Source organism: Saccopteryx leptura, chromosome 1 (genome assembly GCF_036850995.1).
Source record: "Saccopteryx leptura isolate mSacLep1 chromosome 1, mSacLep1_pri_phased_curated, whole genome shotgun sequence".
Taxonomy (NCBI): domain Eukaryota; kingdom Metazoa; phylum Chordata; class Mammalia; order Chiroptera; family Emballonuridae; genus Saccopteryx; species Saccopteryx leptura.
This window is the reverse complement of record NC_089503.1, coordinates 224772303-224791543: the sequence shown is the minus strand read 5'-3', so window position 1 is coordinate 224791543 and position 19241 is coordinate 224772303. Positions and strand designations below refer to the sequence as shown.

The window sequence follows — 19241 nt, the reverse complement described above, 5'->3', positions numbered from 1 at the left end:
CCAAGTTGACACACACAATAAACCATCACAATCGTTGATCCCCAGGAGGTGGCAGTCTCCCTGAGATGTGCTCAGATCTGGGATCAAGAGCGGGCTGAAGACCTCCCACCTAGTCCCTACAGAATCAGTTGCGGAGCTGCCGGACCAACCATTGCTTTGTTCTGCTCCAAGACACCACAGGCACATGCGCAGCCGTGACCCACGCTGCACTGGTGCCCAGGCGTTCTGCATGAGGTGGAGGCTGACGGGAACGCAGACCGCTGGCCCAGCGCAGCCTGTAGCCCTAGTGGAGGACGGCGGCAGCAGCAGAGAGGATAATACAAGAGGAAGAACGGGATGGGCAAGAAAGGCTGGGGGACAGGAGTGAGTGAACCCACGGAGGCGTTAGAGAGGTGATATGAAGCAGGACCCAGGATCCAAGCCCCTGAAGCATGCTCCATTGTTCTTTTGAACTTCACTTACAAATTCAAATATAAAATTATTAAGAAATGTATCTTAAGACAGTTACCAGAGACCGTTAAGGTCCAAGTGCAGGACCATGGTGAATGTCGGCCCTGGGTGAATATTGACCCCACACCCATGAAGCGTGTTCCCGCCCAGATAGAAACGAGGACACACGTCTTAGCAAAAGTTTGCAAAAATTCTTCCGATTGCTTTTATTTTTCTCAACAGAATAAGCTTATCAACTGAGAGGCAGAAAGGGGAAGAGATAGTGGTGATTTTGGGAGAGAAAAGAAATTGAAAAATCACTTAGAAAGAGTGGGAGAGGAAATGAACCAGAGAAATGTACCTGAGTGGCCGGGCAGCTCAAGGGCTCAAATTGAGAAGAGCAGTCATGATTGTAAAGAGACGCCAAGCAGCAAGGTGGTGTCATTTTCTCCTGCTGCAGTCAGATGTGTGGGTGCAGCAGAGGATAGGTGAAGAGCTGGATTTAACCAGAGCTGGAATTTTTCCAGGCAAGTGTGATGAAGCAAAAGGGGGCACAGTATTCGAGCTTGCAGGTAAAGCAGTGATTAGAATGTGGGAACACAGAAATAAATAAATGAAGGAACAAACAAACAAACAAACCAAACAAGTAAATGAAAAATCAGTTGGTAAATTCCAGACACATCATGCCAGATACATTACTTTCATTATCACATTTAATCTTCAAAACATAATGAGATAGTACATTTATTTTTCCCAACAAGTATTTGCTGAACACTATTGTGTGCCAGACTGTTTTCTGTAGCTATGGCTTATTCACAGAGAAGGTGTGCGTGCTCATGGAGCAGGAAAATGAAAATAACCATAAATAAACAGGATAACGTCAACTAATGGACAGTGCTTTGAAGGCAATAAATATAATTGCGTAAGAAAGTGGAGCTTGGCTGAGTTTGGAAGTGAAAGAAGTCTTTCTGAAATGGTAACTGAGCTGAAACAAGGTAAGAAGACACACACACAAAGCTAGTATGAGCCGTGGATGGAGAGATAAGTCTTACATTTACAAGAACAGCTGAAATGCTGTTAAGCAAGAATATTCACAACCTGGTCCTAGTCTATGAATGGCACTCCCTGGAGAGGCGCAGCGTACAACCTACACGTACAGTATTAAAATAGGGAGCGTTCATCCTCTGGCAAAGACTTCTTCCAGTTGCAAACACATAATTAGATACATATAGAAATCACTACAAATTATGTATAATTACTATGAGATGCTGATTCCCATTTCTCTGGAAATTTGAGAAAACTCTCAACCAAGTGAGGTTATGATAACTGCTTCTGATTCTGTCTGGTAAGCACTTCTCCTTTGTTGCTGAACTCTGCTGACTGTTCTCTACTGTTCTTTTCCCATACTTGCCTGTGCTTGAATGTCATTTACTTTTGGAAGAAAGCTTATTTAACTTTCTGTAGAAAATGACTAGTTTCTACTTCTACAACTACACAACATTAATTGAAAGTACAGAGTCATGACCTATTGTATTGTCTTTGAAGCTTCCATTTTCTCCACCATCGTCTGCAATGTATTTGTTGCCAATTTTTCATTTGAGCTCTCTCTTTGCAAGCTGCTATGAGTGGTTAGTCTTTTCTACTCTGAGTGCTTCCTGTTCTTTGGCCAGATGCCCTCATGTTCTCTGTTCCTTCTGCACAGCTGCCATTAGAAGACACTTTATTCTCTCTTCTCTTTTGTCAAAGTTTAGCATCCAGAGTAATTTTATAATTGGCCATGAACTGAAAAAGAATCTCCGTGGTATAAAAATGTAGATGCCACAATAGTTGTAGTGCAACCTATTTTATATCCTAAGTTATATCTTCTTATGGATTTTTCTGGCTGAACATCTACTGGCTATTGTATCACAAAGTTAAAAAAAATGAACTAAGAATCAGAAGGTCTGGGTTCCAGTTCTATTTTTTTTTATTAAACTTTTCTTTTTTTCTTTACAGAGACAGAGAGAGAGAGTCAGAGAGAGGGATAGACAGGGACAGACAGACAGGAACAGAGAGATGAGAAGCATCAATCATTAGTTTTTCTTTGTGACACCTTAGTTGTTCATTGATTGCTTTCTCATATGTGCCTCGATTGCAGGCCTTCAGCAGGCCGAGTAACACCTTGCTTGAGCCAGTGACCTTGGGCTCAAGCTGGTGAGCTTTTTGCTCAAACCAGATGAGCCTGTGCCCAAGCTGGCGACCTCGGGGTCTCGAACCTGGGTCTTTCGCATCCCAGTCCGACACTCTATCCACTGTGCCATCGCCTGGTCAGACTCCAGTTCTATTTTTGATACTTACTAGTAAGCTCCTCAACATTGTTGATCTCTGTTTCTTTTTTCTAAACAGGAAAGATGGTTTAGGTCTAGCATATAGTGCTTTTCCAGACACCAAATAGAAAATGTTGGTAAAACTAATTTGTACACCAGAAAAACACTTTATAGTCTTAAGGCATTACTATATAGATAATTTTGCTGGTTGTTTCTTTACAATGCATTTATTTAAGATTCCAATTAAGATAGTTCAGAAAAGAGCACAAGTGAAATTATCTCTGTATAAAGATGGTATTATATAATATTTAAATGTGAATGTTTTTAATCTTGTATCCTAGAGCTTAGGTTTTCTAAGGTAAAATCTTTAAAGATAGTATTATGGAATATTTAAATGTTAATGCTTTTAATCTTGTCTCCTAATCAGTAAGTTTTCCATGGAAAAATCTTTTAGCTGATGTGCAACACTATAACAGTCATTTTGTTCAACTTACTGTCTAGGAGACAAGGGTAAATATGGTAATTGATCTTTTTGAGAATGTGAACCATGAGAAATTGAACTGCCCTAATATACTAATGGCTTAAAAGCCTATGACCTGACCAAAATATACACTTGTACATGGGAAAGAACATTATGGTCTTGTAAAGTACCAAGGCCACATAGTCATCTTGAAAAACATCAGAATGGAAGAAGTTGTATAGTGGGGTTTTTTTTCTGTATTTATTGGAGGTTTACTTTAAAATTGCTTTTAAATTTTAAAAACTTAATAAAAATGATATGGAGAAAAAGATTTAGAAGGCTCAAGAATATAACAGGAGTTTAAGAAAAAGAAATAAAACATGAAGTTGATTTTAGAAGTGAAATTACCCCCTTTAAATAAAATGAAACTCAGAATAGCTGTCATTGATTGAGTAATTAGCAGATTGAAAAGGGAGCAGAATCCACTGGCACCCATTCTGTTCCCTTGGTTTTTGACTTCTCTCTTGGATTCTCTGTGATTCCAGTGGTATGAATAGACTGATTCTGAGGGATTCCTCTTATCATGCGAAGAGCCCTGCCTTGATTCTGTCTGCCTGAATCTAAATCTGTGGAGCTTTGGTCTATGCTGACACCTAAAATTAACTTCTTAAACTCAGAAGTAGCTAATCTCACCATGTTTCACATTGTTGGCATCACTGGACACAATCCAGGCACAAGACCTTAATATCCTCCCTGACCCATCTACTGATTCCTCTGTGCTGACAGGTCATTTGTTTACACCCTGAACCTCCTCAGAGAATACTTCTTTTACTGTCTAGAAAATTTTCCACTCCAAAAACACCACTTCTCCTGTAACTGTCTCAAGGGGCAGCTGTTCATCTTTTTTTTTTTTTTTTTTGTATTTTTCTGAAGCTGGAAACGGGGAGAGACAGTCAGACAGACTCCCGCATGCGCTGGACCGGGATCCACCTGGCACGCCCACCAGGGGCGACGCTCTGCCCACCAGGGGGCGATGCTCTGCCCCTCCGGGGTTGTCGCTCGGCCGCGACCAGAGCCACTCTAGCGCCTGGGGTAGAGGCCAAGGAGCCATCCCCAGCGCCCGGGCCATCTTTGCTCCAATGGAGCCTTGGCTGCGGGAGGGGAAGAGAGAGACAGAGAGGAAGGAGTGGGTGGGGGTGGAGAAGCAAATGGGCGCTTCTCCTATGTGCCCTGGCCGGGAATCGAACCCGGGTCCCCCGCACGCCAGGCCAACGCTCTACTGCTGAGCCAACCGGCCAGGGCCAGCTGTTCATCTTTTTAAAGACAATATTCCAGACATACTCAGACACCAAAGAGTAAGGAATTTTTAGTCTGAGTAAGATTAGAAACCAGAGTTTTTCAGACAGAAAATGGATAAGATCTGTTAAACATTTGAGAAAGACCACAGAAAGAGTGGAAATAAAAGAAAGCTATTGCAATAATCCAGTTGATTGATAATGGTATCTTAGACTAGAATGTTAATGACAGAGGTGATGAAAAGTGGTGAGACACAATATTTTCCAGAAGCAGAGCTGTCAGTATGTAATGCTGAATTGGCTGATGGTGTAGGAGAGGAAGAGGACTCAAAAGAGTGTGTGAGTGTGTGTGTGTGTGTGTGTGTGTGTGTGTCCACAATGTGCTGAGTGACAGTGTCATTTATTGAGGTGAGGAAGACTGGGAAAGGGGAATACTATTTGGTAGCAGTGCTGGATAGAAATTCAGCAATATTGCTTTGGACATTTAAGTTTGAAATGCCAATTAGACATTCATGTAGGAATCCTAAAAAAAAAAATGAGTACATAAATTTCAGACTTTTTGTGCAAACGTCGTTTAAAGCCTAAGTGCTGGAGACGACCCAGAGAGTGACTAAATGCATTTAGAGCCAAGCAGCAGTGTAAGAACTGGACATACGCATGCAGAGGGGACGTGGTAAAGCGGCAAAGGACCCTAAAAGGGGGCAGTTAGCAAAGTAGGAAAACCTTGAGAATGAATAGCATTTTGAGAACAAGAGCAGAAAGCATTTTAAGCTGAGGAAGTCGTCAATTAATGCTGACGTAACAACATGAAGATGGAGAGACAGATATTTCCAGGAAATATGTCTTTGGCTTTGAAGAGTTTTTAGCGCAGACAACTCATCTCTTGCCTTTCATTGAGGCTCTTTGGAGAGCCCTGTTGTTGGGAAAAGTCCTATTTTCTCAGTTACTGGAAACCCATGTTAGATGAGAATCTGAGTACAAACAACAGTCAGCAGCAGCAAGAGCAAAAAAGAAAACATAATTAGGAATACGTTGAATAAGAAAAATACAAGACCCAAACGACAACTGAGAAACTTTAGCCTGACCTGTGGTGGTGCAGTGGATAAAGCGTCAACCCAGAACACTGAGGTCACTGGTTCAAGGCCCCAGATTGCAGTCAAGGAACATGCGAGAAGCAACTTCAAGTGGATGCTTCTGCTCCTCCCCACTTCTCTCTCTCTTTTCCTCTCTAAAAATCAATAAATACAATCTTCTAAAAAACTATACTAAGAAACATTATTGTAAGTGGAATAAGGACCCTCCAAAGATGTCTCTGTCCTTCCTGAAATCTGTGAATAAATTATTTTAATGTCCAGAAGGACTTCGCAGCATATGTGAAGGATCCTGAGATGAGGAAATTATCCTGGATTATCTAGGCTGACCCAATCCTTGGGTCTAGTTTGATCACAGGATCCTTATGAGGAAAGGCAAAGGGGTCAGAGTGAGAGGAGATAGGACAACAGAAGCAGACCTTAGAAGGATAGAGGTCACTAACAAGGAATGCAGGCAGCTCGTGGCAGCTGGAAACGATAAGGAAATGATTTCTCTAAGCTTCCAGGTGGAACACAGTCTTGTCATTTGACTTAGACTCTTGACCTCTGAAAACTATAAGGTGATGAATTTGTATTACTTCAATCCGGTAATTTGTTGTAACAATTGGAAACCAATACAGATTGAAAGAGACTGAACCAATGGGAAGAAATCTCCTTTTACACATACATAGAGAGAAATCTGTATGTCTGGAAGGACTCCGAACTGGCTTGAAAGACTGGGTTAGAGAACATCCTCCTTCATTGTTTACCCTCTTGTGCTATTGGACTCTCTTGATTTCTTATATATGCGTGTATTACATATATATTGTTTTTATTTTTTGGAAGTGCCATGGATCAAATGAAGTTGACCAATTTATTTCCATAAGGCAGTTACTCTCATGACTGGTGACTCAAATTGCTGCTGCCCCTGGGATGGACAAGAAGACGTGAGCAAGAGATATATGGACAGGTGGTTAGTACTGATGCTCTCAAACACAGCCGTCATGCCTTACACTCTGGCATAGAAATAAATATACAGAACATAGAATCACAGAGAAAAAAAGTACAGCTAAGGTTTTCAAGCCTTTCCAGATAGTCTGCAGTCCAAATAATAAGGACTCATCCAATAATCGTGTTCTTTTACACTCAGTAATGAGGATAGCTTTGAGGCAAATTTCATATGCCACCTGTTAGTATTCACTTTATTCTAGAAAAAAAATTGAAATAGAGAAAACATAAGAATGGTAGAAAGGTTCATGAATAATAGCTCAATGGCTTTGATAGAATTGGCATTTTGAAGGAGAGCTGCCGTGATTCAGTGTATTGTATTTTGCCTGAATAATAAGTGGGTGGTGTGTGATGTGTGGAAGAGCATAAATATGGTCATTTAGCAAGCGACATGTTTTGCTTTAATGCAAATCACTAAGATGTAAGTCCTTTTTGTAAATCTTCAGCATGTCTATTTGATTATAAAAAATGACGCCACTGACAATGATCAAAGCAATAACTATGTGGATGACTACAAAAAAGAAGGTACCATCGACAATGCTTCCTTCTCTCTTTGGAGACAACAGAATCGTTTTTAAACTAATATTTGCTTATTTTGCTAGACAGTTATCTTTTGTTTTTCTCAACCATAAACTGTGCTGGTTGTTGTTTATTTACTATCAGGCTAAATGTTTTGCCCTTCCTCAGAAGGCTATACGTGTATGACAGTCTTTGCTATTGTACTCTCTGGTTATCTTGATTTGGATCCATAGAATAAATTATATTGGGTGGTAGGAAACTTCAGTTTTATTTAAGGTTATTCTAAATTTATAACAGTTCATTAACCTATATTCTCCAATTACCATTTAAAAAAAAGAAAAACTCCAAAGTCTAGCAATATTTCTAATAAACAAATATAATTTTGGTATTTCACCATTACACATTAAAATCAACTTTTTCTTAGACAAAGAAGTTTTATGCTGTTTTATAAAACTGGCCTAAAAGATGAGACATACTTAGTTTTCACTGTGGAGACTTCATTTGAATAGGAAATACTGTGTGCTTTACTCCTCTTTTACTGAATTTAAATATGAAAGTGAATGTCTTGGCAAACGTAAACAGTATGTTGTGAACAAAGAAAATCTTTGTGTTTTTTTCTCTATTGACATTAATCTCTATAGTCTCAAAAGTTTTCACGTAAACCTTAGAATTTTAAAAGCTATGCAATAGTTTTAAGTGTAATTAGGGAGAAATAGAATCAAGAAATGTGAATTTTGAAGATAAATATTGCATAAAGACAGTGTTTAAGACCTTAAAATTTTTTTCTCCTCTTTTTAGAGTGTATTTTTTTAAAGACACTATATATTTTTTTATTCATTTTAATGGGGTGACATTGATAAATCAGGGTACATATGTTCAGAGAAAACATCTCCAGGTTATTTTGACATTTGATTATGTTGCATACCCATCAGCCAAAATCAAATTGTCTTCCGTCACCTTTGACCCAGCCATCCCACTTTTAGGAATATACCCTAAGAACACCATAGCACTGATCCACAAGGAGAAATGCACCCCCATGTTCTAAATTTATAACAATTCATTAACCTATATTCTCTAATTACCATTTAAAAAAAGAAAAACTCCAAAGTCTAGCAATATTTCTAATAAACAAATATAATTTTGGTACTTCACCATTATACATTAAAACTAACTTTTCTTAGACAAAGAAGTATTATGCTGTTTTATAAAACTGGCATGTTTATGGCAGCATTGTTCACAATAGCGAAGATCTGGAAACAGCCCAAGTGTCTGTCAGTGGACGAGTAAATTAAAAAGCTTTGGTACATATATGCTATGGAATACTACTCAGCCATAAGAAATGATGACATCGGATCATTTACAACAACATGGATGAAACTTGATAACATTATACTGAGTGAAATAAGTAAATCAGAAAAAACTAAGAACTATATGATTCCGTACATAGATGGGACATAAAAATGAGACTCAGAGACATGGACAAGAGTGTGCGGTTATGGAAGGTAGGGGGGAGGACACAAAAAAAGAAAACCAGATAGAGTGTATTTTTAAGAGAAAGTAAATAATAAAACTGGTGTCATACTCATTTGGGAGCATTTTTTTATAACATTCCCTTTACTTTATGAACTTGAGTTTGCAAAAACAAGCATTTAGTACTTGGCCTATAACTAAGATGGGCCACCACCAGGACTGAGTCTGTGCCTTCATTATAATCCACTGACTGCACTTACCACAGGAGTTTTACATGCTTTCCACTCAACAGTATCGATAAACAAAAACATAAAACATTTTGTGATAACTAAGAATATCGTTTTTCATAAAATATGAAAGTTTTCAAACAAACATGATTTCAAATTTAATATTTTATCAATATTACCAACTTTTGTAATGCGATATTTAATTTTTCCAGGCAGAAATAAATCTTATTAATGCAGTATTCTGAAAAAGGTGATATTTTCTTGCTCCGTCAGCTTAAAACAACACAGTAGTAACCACAACAGTCATTTGGGCTTCTCCCCATCTCTGTACTTATGGACTGAGAACCTGATGCTGTGTGTAGTGGAATTCAATATGCACAGTTGAATAGCAAACAATGTAGAGCGGGCTGACAGTGCTTTTACGTCCTTCACACTAAGGAAATGATGAAAATGCTAAGATAGATGTAATGCCTTCTGTTCTGGGCTTCCTTCATTTTGTATGTGTTTTCCTCAATTCTGCCTGCCTCTTAGTTTCTGGGTATAATCTGCTCTTTTGACATTTCTCATAAAGGATTAGGAAACTCCCAATTGGAAGAGTGAGCAAGTGTTACTGTGGCCTAGGTGCATCCAATCAGCTTTCTGGGATTGAGCGTTCCGTCCTGCAACATGAAAAGGAGTAAAAAGTTAGTCTTGCAATAAACCTCTAAATGTGCAATCTTAAATCAGAGGGAAAGTTGGAAGCTACTTGACAATTTATTTTAGCCCTAGATCTTTGTCTTGAAGCTTTAAAAAAAATGTTTCAAGCTATGATATATTATTTTATTAAATATAAAATTTTGTCATGCTTCAGTCTTTTTTTTTTTTTTTTTTTGCAAAATAACTGGGGAGTCATTTAAATATTTACAAGGAACAAATCAGCAGAACAAGATTATATAAGACAGTCTGTGTACAGTAGATGCGGCTTATAAAACATACCAGTAATCTGTACCTGATGAGTATAAAGAGAACCAAGGTAGGATTCAGATGTCTTTACAACCAAGGAAGTACACGGGGCATCAACAAATTGGAGGACAAAAAAAAATTTCACATTTTCTACATTAAAAAAAAAATTACAGATCTCACAAATGTCTTTGAAGACAAAAAAAAAAAATCAAAGTCTGTTGAAGGATGGGAAAGAAGATATCTGAAATGGAACTCTAAATGTAAAGAGTTTTACTTTACAAGACCAATTTTCTTGGCTTCTGTTTCATATATCAATAATCTCCACATTTTTGACAATAAAAACTTCTGCTTCTTCATCAAGTACCATAGCAACATCATCTAAAATGCTCTGAGGTGAACTATGAGCCATAACCTTAGAACAAACAAAATCGACTAATGTGGCTTCTTCTTCACCTATGTATTCTATAATTTTCTTATTAATCCATGGCCTAATTCGTCGTTCCATCAATATAGAATCCACAATAGACCAATCCAGGGGATAGGCAAAGAGCTCAGGTTTGGCTGTAGGAATTTTCTCAATGAGACTCTTAATGTGTTTGCGCTTTTCTTCGGTGTTTACAGTGCCTTTGGCAGCATTTTTTCATCTTCGCCATAATCCAAGGGAACCAGTTTCCTTTTTTGGGGTACATCATCACTGTCTTCAGCCTCAAATTTGTTAAAGACACTATCTACAGGGAGCTTCTTTCTCTTCACAGAATTAGGTTGACCAGGACTATTGGAAGCACCCAATTTAAGACTTAGTCCTATTTTTGGCCCATGCTCTTCAGGTTACTGTTGATCTGGCGAGTTTTCGTGAGGAATAATGATACCATAGGGAGACTCATCGCCAGGAGTGTTGGGGGTTGCGTTGCCACTGGCAGAGGAAACAGATGGGACGGAACTGATAGGTCTCAGGGTTGGTTTGAGACAGGGCTTCTGCTCGGGCTCTTCCTCTTCTTCTACGAGTTCCTCTCATTTTTCTTCTTTTTCTTGCTTTTCTTCTTCCTCTTCCTCCGATTCTGGTTCTTGTTCTATTTGTGGTTGCCTGCGCCTCTCAGCCTCTTGTTCCATCCTCTGTAGCTCTGCATCTGGATCTGGATGCCCTTCTGCCAGAAGCCGCTGCCTGATTTCCTCTAGCTCCTCCTTCTCATTTCCTACCCGTTCATCTGCTTCCATCTCCTTCTCCCTATCACGCAACCTTTTCTGAAGAGCACTTCCTCTGTAGTATTTGGGATCATCTCTATCATCATCATAATCTTCTAAGAATTCTTTTAGTTGTTTAGTTTCTTTTGCCATTTCTCTTCTTCTTTCTTCTTCTCTTTCAGCCTCTTTCTCATACTCCCGGGTTTCCTTCGTTCTCTAATCTCCCAATTCTTAAAGCGCTCTTGATAAGCAGCTTCTTTCTCTCGGAGTTTTCTTTCAAGTTTTCTTCGTTCATATGCATCCTCTTCATCCTCTTCTCGGTCCCTCTTCTTGTCTTTCTCTCTTTCTCGCTCCCGTTCCCGTTCCCGTTCTCTTTCTCGTTCCCGTTCTCTCTCTTTCTCTTTCCCGCTCCCGTTCCCTTTCACGATCTCTGCTCTTTTTTCTTGATCTACTCCGATCCTTATTCCGGTCTGAACTCCTTTCCCGATCGCGGTCGCGATCTCTCTCTCGATCTCGGTCTCTGTCTCTCTCCTTTGTCCGGTCACGATCCCTACCCCGTTCTGCTCCCGCTCCCGTTCCTTCTCTTTTTCTCTTTCCCTTTCTCGTTCCCATTCTCATTCCCGTTCTCGTTCCGTTCTCGCCTTTCTCGTTCCCTTTCACGCTCCCTCTCTCTTTCTCTCCGTTCTTTCTCAATTTCCTGTCTTTCTTTTTCTTTTGCCTTTCTCTTCTTCCAGTTTCTTGTGTGTGTCTCTGAATTTGCTGATCTCTCGAGATATCAGGTCTCTTTTGTCTTCTTCCATTTCTATAGCATTTATGTCTTCCTTAGTGATGAGTGGATACAGGATCAGAGGTGCCACTGGAAATCTGTGGAAAATGTCCTCCTTCTTTTCCTTCTTCTTCTTCCTGGGGTGAGAGTCAGATTCCTGTGAAGGGGCATTGAGCTCACTAGTATTCCCGTATTAAAACTTCAATGGCCCCTTTGATCATCTGATCTCTTCTTTTTGTTTCTTCACTAAGGCTTCTTCGTCATCAGTCATCATTAGTGACAGTTTCTGGCCTAGCAGTCCCATTAGAAGCTTTCTTCTTTGCTTTCCATTCATCCAGCTGTGCCTTTGTCTTTGCATCAACTTTAACAAGTAGCTTCTTCTCTCCAATCTGCAGGTCATGCAATAATAACCTTAGTGCACGGAGGGTAGATTCAGGCTCCTTATACTCACAGAATCCAAAGGCTTGAAGTTTTCCAGATGCACCTTGTACTCTCTTCCAGCTTAAAATCAAGCCACATTTAGCAAGAAGCTGTCTTATGAGCATGTCTGAGGCCTTCTCAGAAATGTTGCCAACAAAAACTGTAGTAGTGGGACCACAATTTTCATTATTTTCTTTCACCTTTAAGCCTGGATGATCCTTTCTTGCTCCCAAATGCTTTCCAACCATAGACACAGTGGGTACTAAGACAGTTGGAGCAGGAGCCATAATGTTCATTGGTACAGGAATCATTGGGGTTCCTGGAGGTACAGGTGGAGGAAAGCCAGGAAGCTGTGGGGGTGGGATCCCTGGAGGGGGTGCTGGGATTCCCACAGGAGGGCGATTCAAATGAGGGGGAAAAGACATTCTTACTGCAGCAGTCCGCCGCTGAGGAAACGGAACTGTCTTCGCGGTTCTCTGTGCTCCAGGTTACGACAGGGATCCACCGCTTCGAGGTTTCTCCGCACTGCTCACGGGGAGACTGATTCCGAAGCGACTACTCGCCCAGGCCGCAACGCAAACCCAGCCGCGCTGCGCGGGAGCTTCTGGGGGTCTTCCTCCTGCCCGTGCACTGCGGCTGGGGGCGTGGCTGCTTCAGTCTTAATTAAAATTGTGGCCGCATGGATGTTTACCAGTGAATTCATTTATCCATTCTATCAAAAACATTTATTTAATGTCTACTAGGAAAATATTGTACTAGGCCCTAGGATACAGAATATAAGACTGACGTAATTCCTCTCTCCTAGAGCTTTTTATTCTTATCAGTTACACATGAAACAACTCTGCTTTGCTGGCGTGGTAATCCTCCCTGTTAGAGGCCTTGAGCACTAGAGGTACTGAACCTTAACCAGAAGAAAAATAAAGATTTCTTTTTTCTTTTTTGCATTTCTCTTTGTTAAAAGGGTCCCAAAGTAGTGTTGCTTGGACCCCAATGTATTGTACAAATTAAGCAGATATTTCAGTACTGGTAATCATCTCTTTGAATGGTTCTGTTACACACGAATTTCAGTTACAGTTTAGTTCAATAATACTAGTTCCCCAACAGCACCGTTCAAAATTTTTATTTATTTATTCATTATAGAGAGGAGAGAGAGAGAGAGAGAAGGGGGGGAGGAGCAGGAAGCATCAACTCCCATATGTGCCTTGACCAGGCAAGCCCAGGGTTTTGAACCGGCAACCTCAGTGTTTCCAGGTTGACACTTTATCCCCTGTGCCACCACAGGTCAGGCAGCACCGTTCAAATTTTAATTACCATGGTATATTCACTTTGAATAATTTTATAAAATGCATACTTCACTGCTAGCTCTTCGTTCCACAGATCACTATGTAAATAACAGCTGGGCATCATGATTAGCGATCAATCGCATCATTACTTTCAAAGTCTGCTGGTGATGACGGGTCATTGCACATCTGTTACTCGCTAAGTGCCCAGACAGCAAAGCATGTAGCTGCGTGCCTCCTTGTCTCCTAGTCATAAATACGCCTGACGTTTTACAAAAGTGGATAACTGAAAGAGGAAATCAGTCAATAAAGATGCAAGAACAGTGAAGAAACAAAAAATGATAATGCTGAAAGTGAAATTCAACGCAAACCTAAATAGAGTTAGAGAAGAAATAGCTAATTATGACAATGTTGATATTGCTGCTGTTTGGGGAAACTTGAGCGCCGTAGCCAGGGAGACTGACCGAGGTGAACTAACTTACCAACATAAACTAGGAGCATGGTTGTGAGGAACATTGCCCGTGGAAGTGACACGGACAGCAAACTTCACACTAAAGAAACTCTCAGAGACAATTTTATGACATGGAAAACACTAGAATAAAATTTTGGAAGATTATCCGATTACAAAAGAAATACGATAGTCACGGGTATGTACAGCACAGCATAGGAAATATAGCCAACGATGTTACTATGTTAGGTGCCAGGCAGGTACTGGAATGATCAGGAGAACACTTTGAAAGGTTTATGACTGTCTAACCGCTATGCTGTAACCCTGAAACCAACACAAAATAACATTGAATGTAAACTGTAATGTAAAAATAAAATTTTAATTTTAAAAAAGAAAGAAGTATGAAAACTTGCAAAGGAACAGAAAAGATGCTCACTTTGTGTCATTATACATTAAGTTATATGACGAGAAGACAGCAAGCGCTTTTCAAACTCGTCTTAATAAGCTTTTCCAAAGAAATAGATGTTAATTAATGTGTCTAATGTTTGTATTACAGTGTATTAAATAAATAAATAAATACCTGTTTTACTATTTTTTATTTCCCTACACATTTATTATAAACAATAGTAAAAAAAACAAACAACTTTATAATCTTTTAACAAAATGTTTAAAGATCATAGAATAACTGCAATTTTTACCATTAATTTTTAAGAATTCTTTGCATGGTCTCAGCTTAAAGGGTCTTTTGTTTGTTTGTTTGTTTTATGATCTTGCGCTACTGTGCAAAACAGAAACTGCCTGTAGTCTATTCTACTGTCTTTATAAGGCCCACAATGCATGTGGGGTTGGCCCTGGGTGGGGGGTGGGGGGTGAAGTACCAGCCATTAAACACAGAGTTTACATTCCTCTTCAATGACTAAGCACCAACCTGTTTTTCAGCCCTTCTGCAAAGATAATGTCATTGGGCAATGTCACCATTTTGATAGGCATGGCAAAATATGCCTGAAATTGGAAAGGATGTATATTTTATTCTCCCAGCAATTCCTCAACTCCTATATATGATACATATAACGAATTCTGATAGGACCCATCTCAGCAGATTTCTAGACATTTTGAGTCATGACTAAATCCACAGTTGTAGACACTGCCCCACCTGAGATCTTTGTTTCATGAGAAAACTTAACATAAATGAAGAAAGAATTTGGATAGCATAAACATGTTAGAATTCGCTATCATTGCAGAAGGGTTCTAATAATATTTATTTTGGAAACAGTAGCAAAATATATTTCTAGGACCTATGGCAAAATGATCTTGATATTTAAAATGTAATATAATTAAAAAGAAAATATTGTCTCTTAGAAAGGAATAAGTCTACCAATATTTTTTCTTGATGCAAATATGTATTTGTATCACACTGAATATTTTTTATCTTTTTGGTCATTGCCTGAATATAGTTAATTGTTTATTAATGTGAAAGCACTAAAAATAAACTCTTAAAAAAAGAAACTGTAATTTATTTCTGTTTACTTTTCTTTGGTTTATCCTTCACACAATGACACAAAAGCAATGTATTTTTTTCTATAGCTGAGAGATATTCAGATAATTTACTTCCTGGCATTTCTAGAGTTCTACCACCACTCGTTTTTCTGAAACAGTCACATTTGCTTGATTTTGAATGTGTATTTGGATGTGTAGCCTTGAATAAACATTACATACAAAACAATTTCCAATCGCCATTTGATGATGGAGGTCACATATTTTAACTAATGAGTTTTGTGGCTCAGTGCTACAGTTTGAGAGACCTGGGGATGAGTTGCGCCACTTGATGATTGCATAAGTGGATAAACAAGTCTGGATCAGTTCAGCAGAGCACCAAAACACCAGAGAAAGAATAATAAAAACAGCCTTCTATCTGGCAGCTGAAACGGGTGCAAGACCTCACTTAGGTCTACTCTTTATTTAATATGGAATGAAATCTTTTTTTTTATACTAAATATCTTTACATAACAGGTAGTAAAACATGAATCCAAATAAATGAGCTCTACTTTACATAATCCTTTTAATGCTTATATGCTTCGGAACTGAAGAGTAAAAGGCATTTTGGATTTAACTATTAAACAGCAGCAAAAGGACATACACATTAAAATAAAAAGTCTGTCTAAAATTAGGCTGCAATATGTATGCTGAATAAGTTTGCTAATTTTTAAAATAAAAACTAAGTGAAATTAAAATAAGTAAAAACCTTTGTTTAGCCAAATTGATTAAATGTGGAACTCCTTGTATTAACAACAGTTTAATAGCTTGCACTTGGTGCAGGACCTTGACCCAAATCCTTGTCCGACTTTTGCCACTTATTAAAATTCTTGAGCCTGACCAGGCGGTGGCACAGTGGATAGAGCGTCAGACTGAGATGTAGAAGACCCAGGTTCGAGACCCTGAGGTTGCCAGCTTGAGCGTGGGCTCATCTGGTTTGAGCAAGGCTCACCAGCTTGAGCCCAAGGTCACTGGCTTGAGCAAGGGGTCACTCAGTCTGCTGTAGCCCCCTAGTCAAGGCACATATGAAAAATCAATCAATGAACAACTAAGGAACCGCAACGAAAAATTGATATTTCTCATCTCTCTCTGCTCCTGTCTGTCCCTATTTGTCCTTTTTCTCTGCCTCTCTCTGTCTTTGCCACACAAAAAAAAAAATTCTCGAAAAGAAAGGAACAGCCCTCATGGAGGACTTACACTGCATTGGGCAGTGAGACCCTTTGTTCATATATTACATTAATCTTGTGAGATAGATGTCTTTGCCTTCCTGTTGCAGCTGTCTATAGAAACCAGGCTTCCCAAAGCATGCAGGAGCCAGCAACAGGTAGCCGTGGAATTGTGGAATTAAAACTCAGATTCATTGTGCTCTAAAGTCTGTGCTCTTCCGGCTAGGTTATGTCTCCTTCCCTCTCCAATAACCCAAAATGCCATGGGTTCCTTGTTTCTATCACATCTGTTTCAAATGTAAATGAAGTTTCCCTTTGGCATTGAAGCAGCTTCCAAATCTCATGCAAGCTCCTTCCAGGGCATCCTGCTGCTACCAATATTTTATGATCTCAGTTCCATTTAAATCATTGTATTTTTATTTTTATCCTAAGTAAAAAAAAAAGAATAGGTATTTAATATTTGTTTCTGAGTAGTAATGGGAAGGTCAATTGAAAATATCAGCTTAAAAGTGTGTCAAAAATGTACAAGTAGTAGTAGACAAACTGACTTGATGATTACATTTCCATTCTACAACAAAATATTTGTTTTCTAAACTTCAGAACACTTCATAAGACTGTGCAGCCATATTCTTTATTTAACACCAAGAAAAAAATTAAAAAGACCATATTTATATGATTTAAAACAGTGAGAATCTGCTGGGAGTGTAAGGACAAAAACAAATTTATAATAAGAAGCTTAATTCTCCCTGTTGAAAATATGGGAAGGGACTTCCCTTCTTAAACATTTACTTTAGAAAACCTATAATTGTGAGTTCTCTGTCCCTTTGAAATAAATGTAAAATTTTATTTCAGTTCTATTGACAGATAGTTGACATCATCACTGTAGAAGTGTATGGTGTATATAGCATGATGGTTCGATTTACATATACTGTGAGGTAATTACCACATTAGGTTTAGTTAACATCCATTATCTCATATAGATTCAATAAAAAGAAAAAAATTCTCCTGTGCTGAGAGTTCTTAAGGTTTACTTTCTTAACAACTTTCTTATATATCAAACAGCAGTGTTAAATATAGCCATCATGTTATACTTTCGTGTGTCAATCTTTTTACAGATAAATAAGCCTCTCGCCAGGTTTATGACCCAGAAATGTCTTTCATTGAAGTATAATCAAAGAAAGGAGATCTCCTCTCTCTCCTCATTTCTGTGGGCAGGGGAGCCTAACTTCAGCAATCTCCTTGCTCCCAGTTACAAAACTGGCTCCTGTCATAACCAAGATTTTTCATGAATAAAGCTAAATTAGCTAACAGAGATGGTCACCACAATTACCAAGGAATTTAAGATAAACTATGTGAGAAAATGGTGCTGTCAAATCCTCTTACTTGAAGACTCATTATTGTTTAGAAATATATATATAATAATGGGTTGTATTGTCTTGGCTATATAAAAGAATGTTGTTTCTTTCTATCTTGATAAATACATGAATTTACCAGGAATTCCAATTGCCCTTTTGATGTTCTGCTTATCTGTCAGATCACACCCTTACTTACTGGACTATCACCCCTGAGACAGAGGAATTCCAAGAAGCTGGCAAGCCACCCCAAGGAGAAGCATTCGGACATACCAGTACTTTTGATTCAACACCCACTTTGCTCGAGATTCTCCTTTACTCTATAAAATTCGTCCCCCTAGCTTGTACTGGTGCCCTTCTCCCCGGAGAAGTGCCCAGCAGGGTTCTTTTCTTCCTTTCAATAAAGCCTGTTACTCTGGTCTTTTCGGATTCCCATGGATTCCAACATATCTTTGTAATCCTTTAGCTGATTATCTGTGATGTGTGTCATATTCTGGTTTAATGTTTATTCACAAATAGTTTTTCTCTTTTACGTTTATTATGGAGAGGTTTCCTCAGTTGGGAGGAGATTTTATTTTTAACCCTTTTAGTGAGTTTTTATCATGCTCACTGACCCCCGGGAGTGAGGTGTTTTTTTGTTTTTTTTTTCAAAAAATAAAATTAGGCCCTGGCTGGTTGGCTCAGCGGTAGAGCGTCGGCCTGGCGTGCGGGGGACCTGGGTTCGATTCCCGGCTAGGGCACATAGGAGAAGCGCCCATTTGTTTCTCCACCCCCCCCCCTCCTTCCTCTCTGTCTCTCTCTTCCCCTCCCGCAGCCAAGACTCCATTGGAGCAAAGATGGCCCAGGCGCTGGGGATGGCTCCTCGGCCTCTGCCCCAGGCGCTGGAGTGGCTCTGGTCGCGACAGAGCAACGCCGCCCGGAGGGGCAGAGCATCGCCCCCTGGTGGGCAGAGTGTCGCCCCTGGTGGGCGTGCCGGGTGGATCCCGGTCGGGCGCATGCGAGAGTCTGTCTGACTGTCTCTCCCCGTTTCCAGCTTCAGAGAAAATAAATAAATAAATAAAATAAAATTAGTTCCAGTTACAGTTTTATTAACTTAAAATCATGTTTGTTTGATAACCAATTTATGGAAACAAGAAGAACATACATTTGCCTTTTTTTTTTTGTATTTTTTCTGAAGTTGGAAACGGGGAGGCAGTCAGACAGACTCCAGCATGCACCCGACCGGGATCCACCCGGCATGGCCACCAGGGGGCAATGCTCCACCCATCTGGGCCGTCATTCTGTTGCGTCCAGAGCCATTCTAGTGCCTGAAGCAGAGGTCATAGAGCCATCCTCAGCGCCCGGGCCATCTTTGCTCCAATGGAGCCT

At 39.5% G+C, this 19241-nt stretch overlaps 1 pseudogene; it reads right to left on the bottom strand.

Moving 5' to 3' along the window:
• Window positions 1–9674: 9674 nt before the first annotated feature.
• LOC136406852 (RNA-binding protein 25 pseudogene) lies at window positions 9675–12660 on the bottom strand (annotated as a pseudogene).
• Window positions 12661–19241: the final 6581 nt, after the last annotated feature.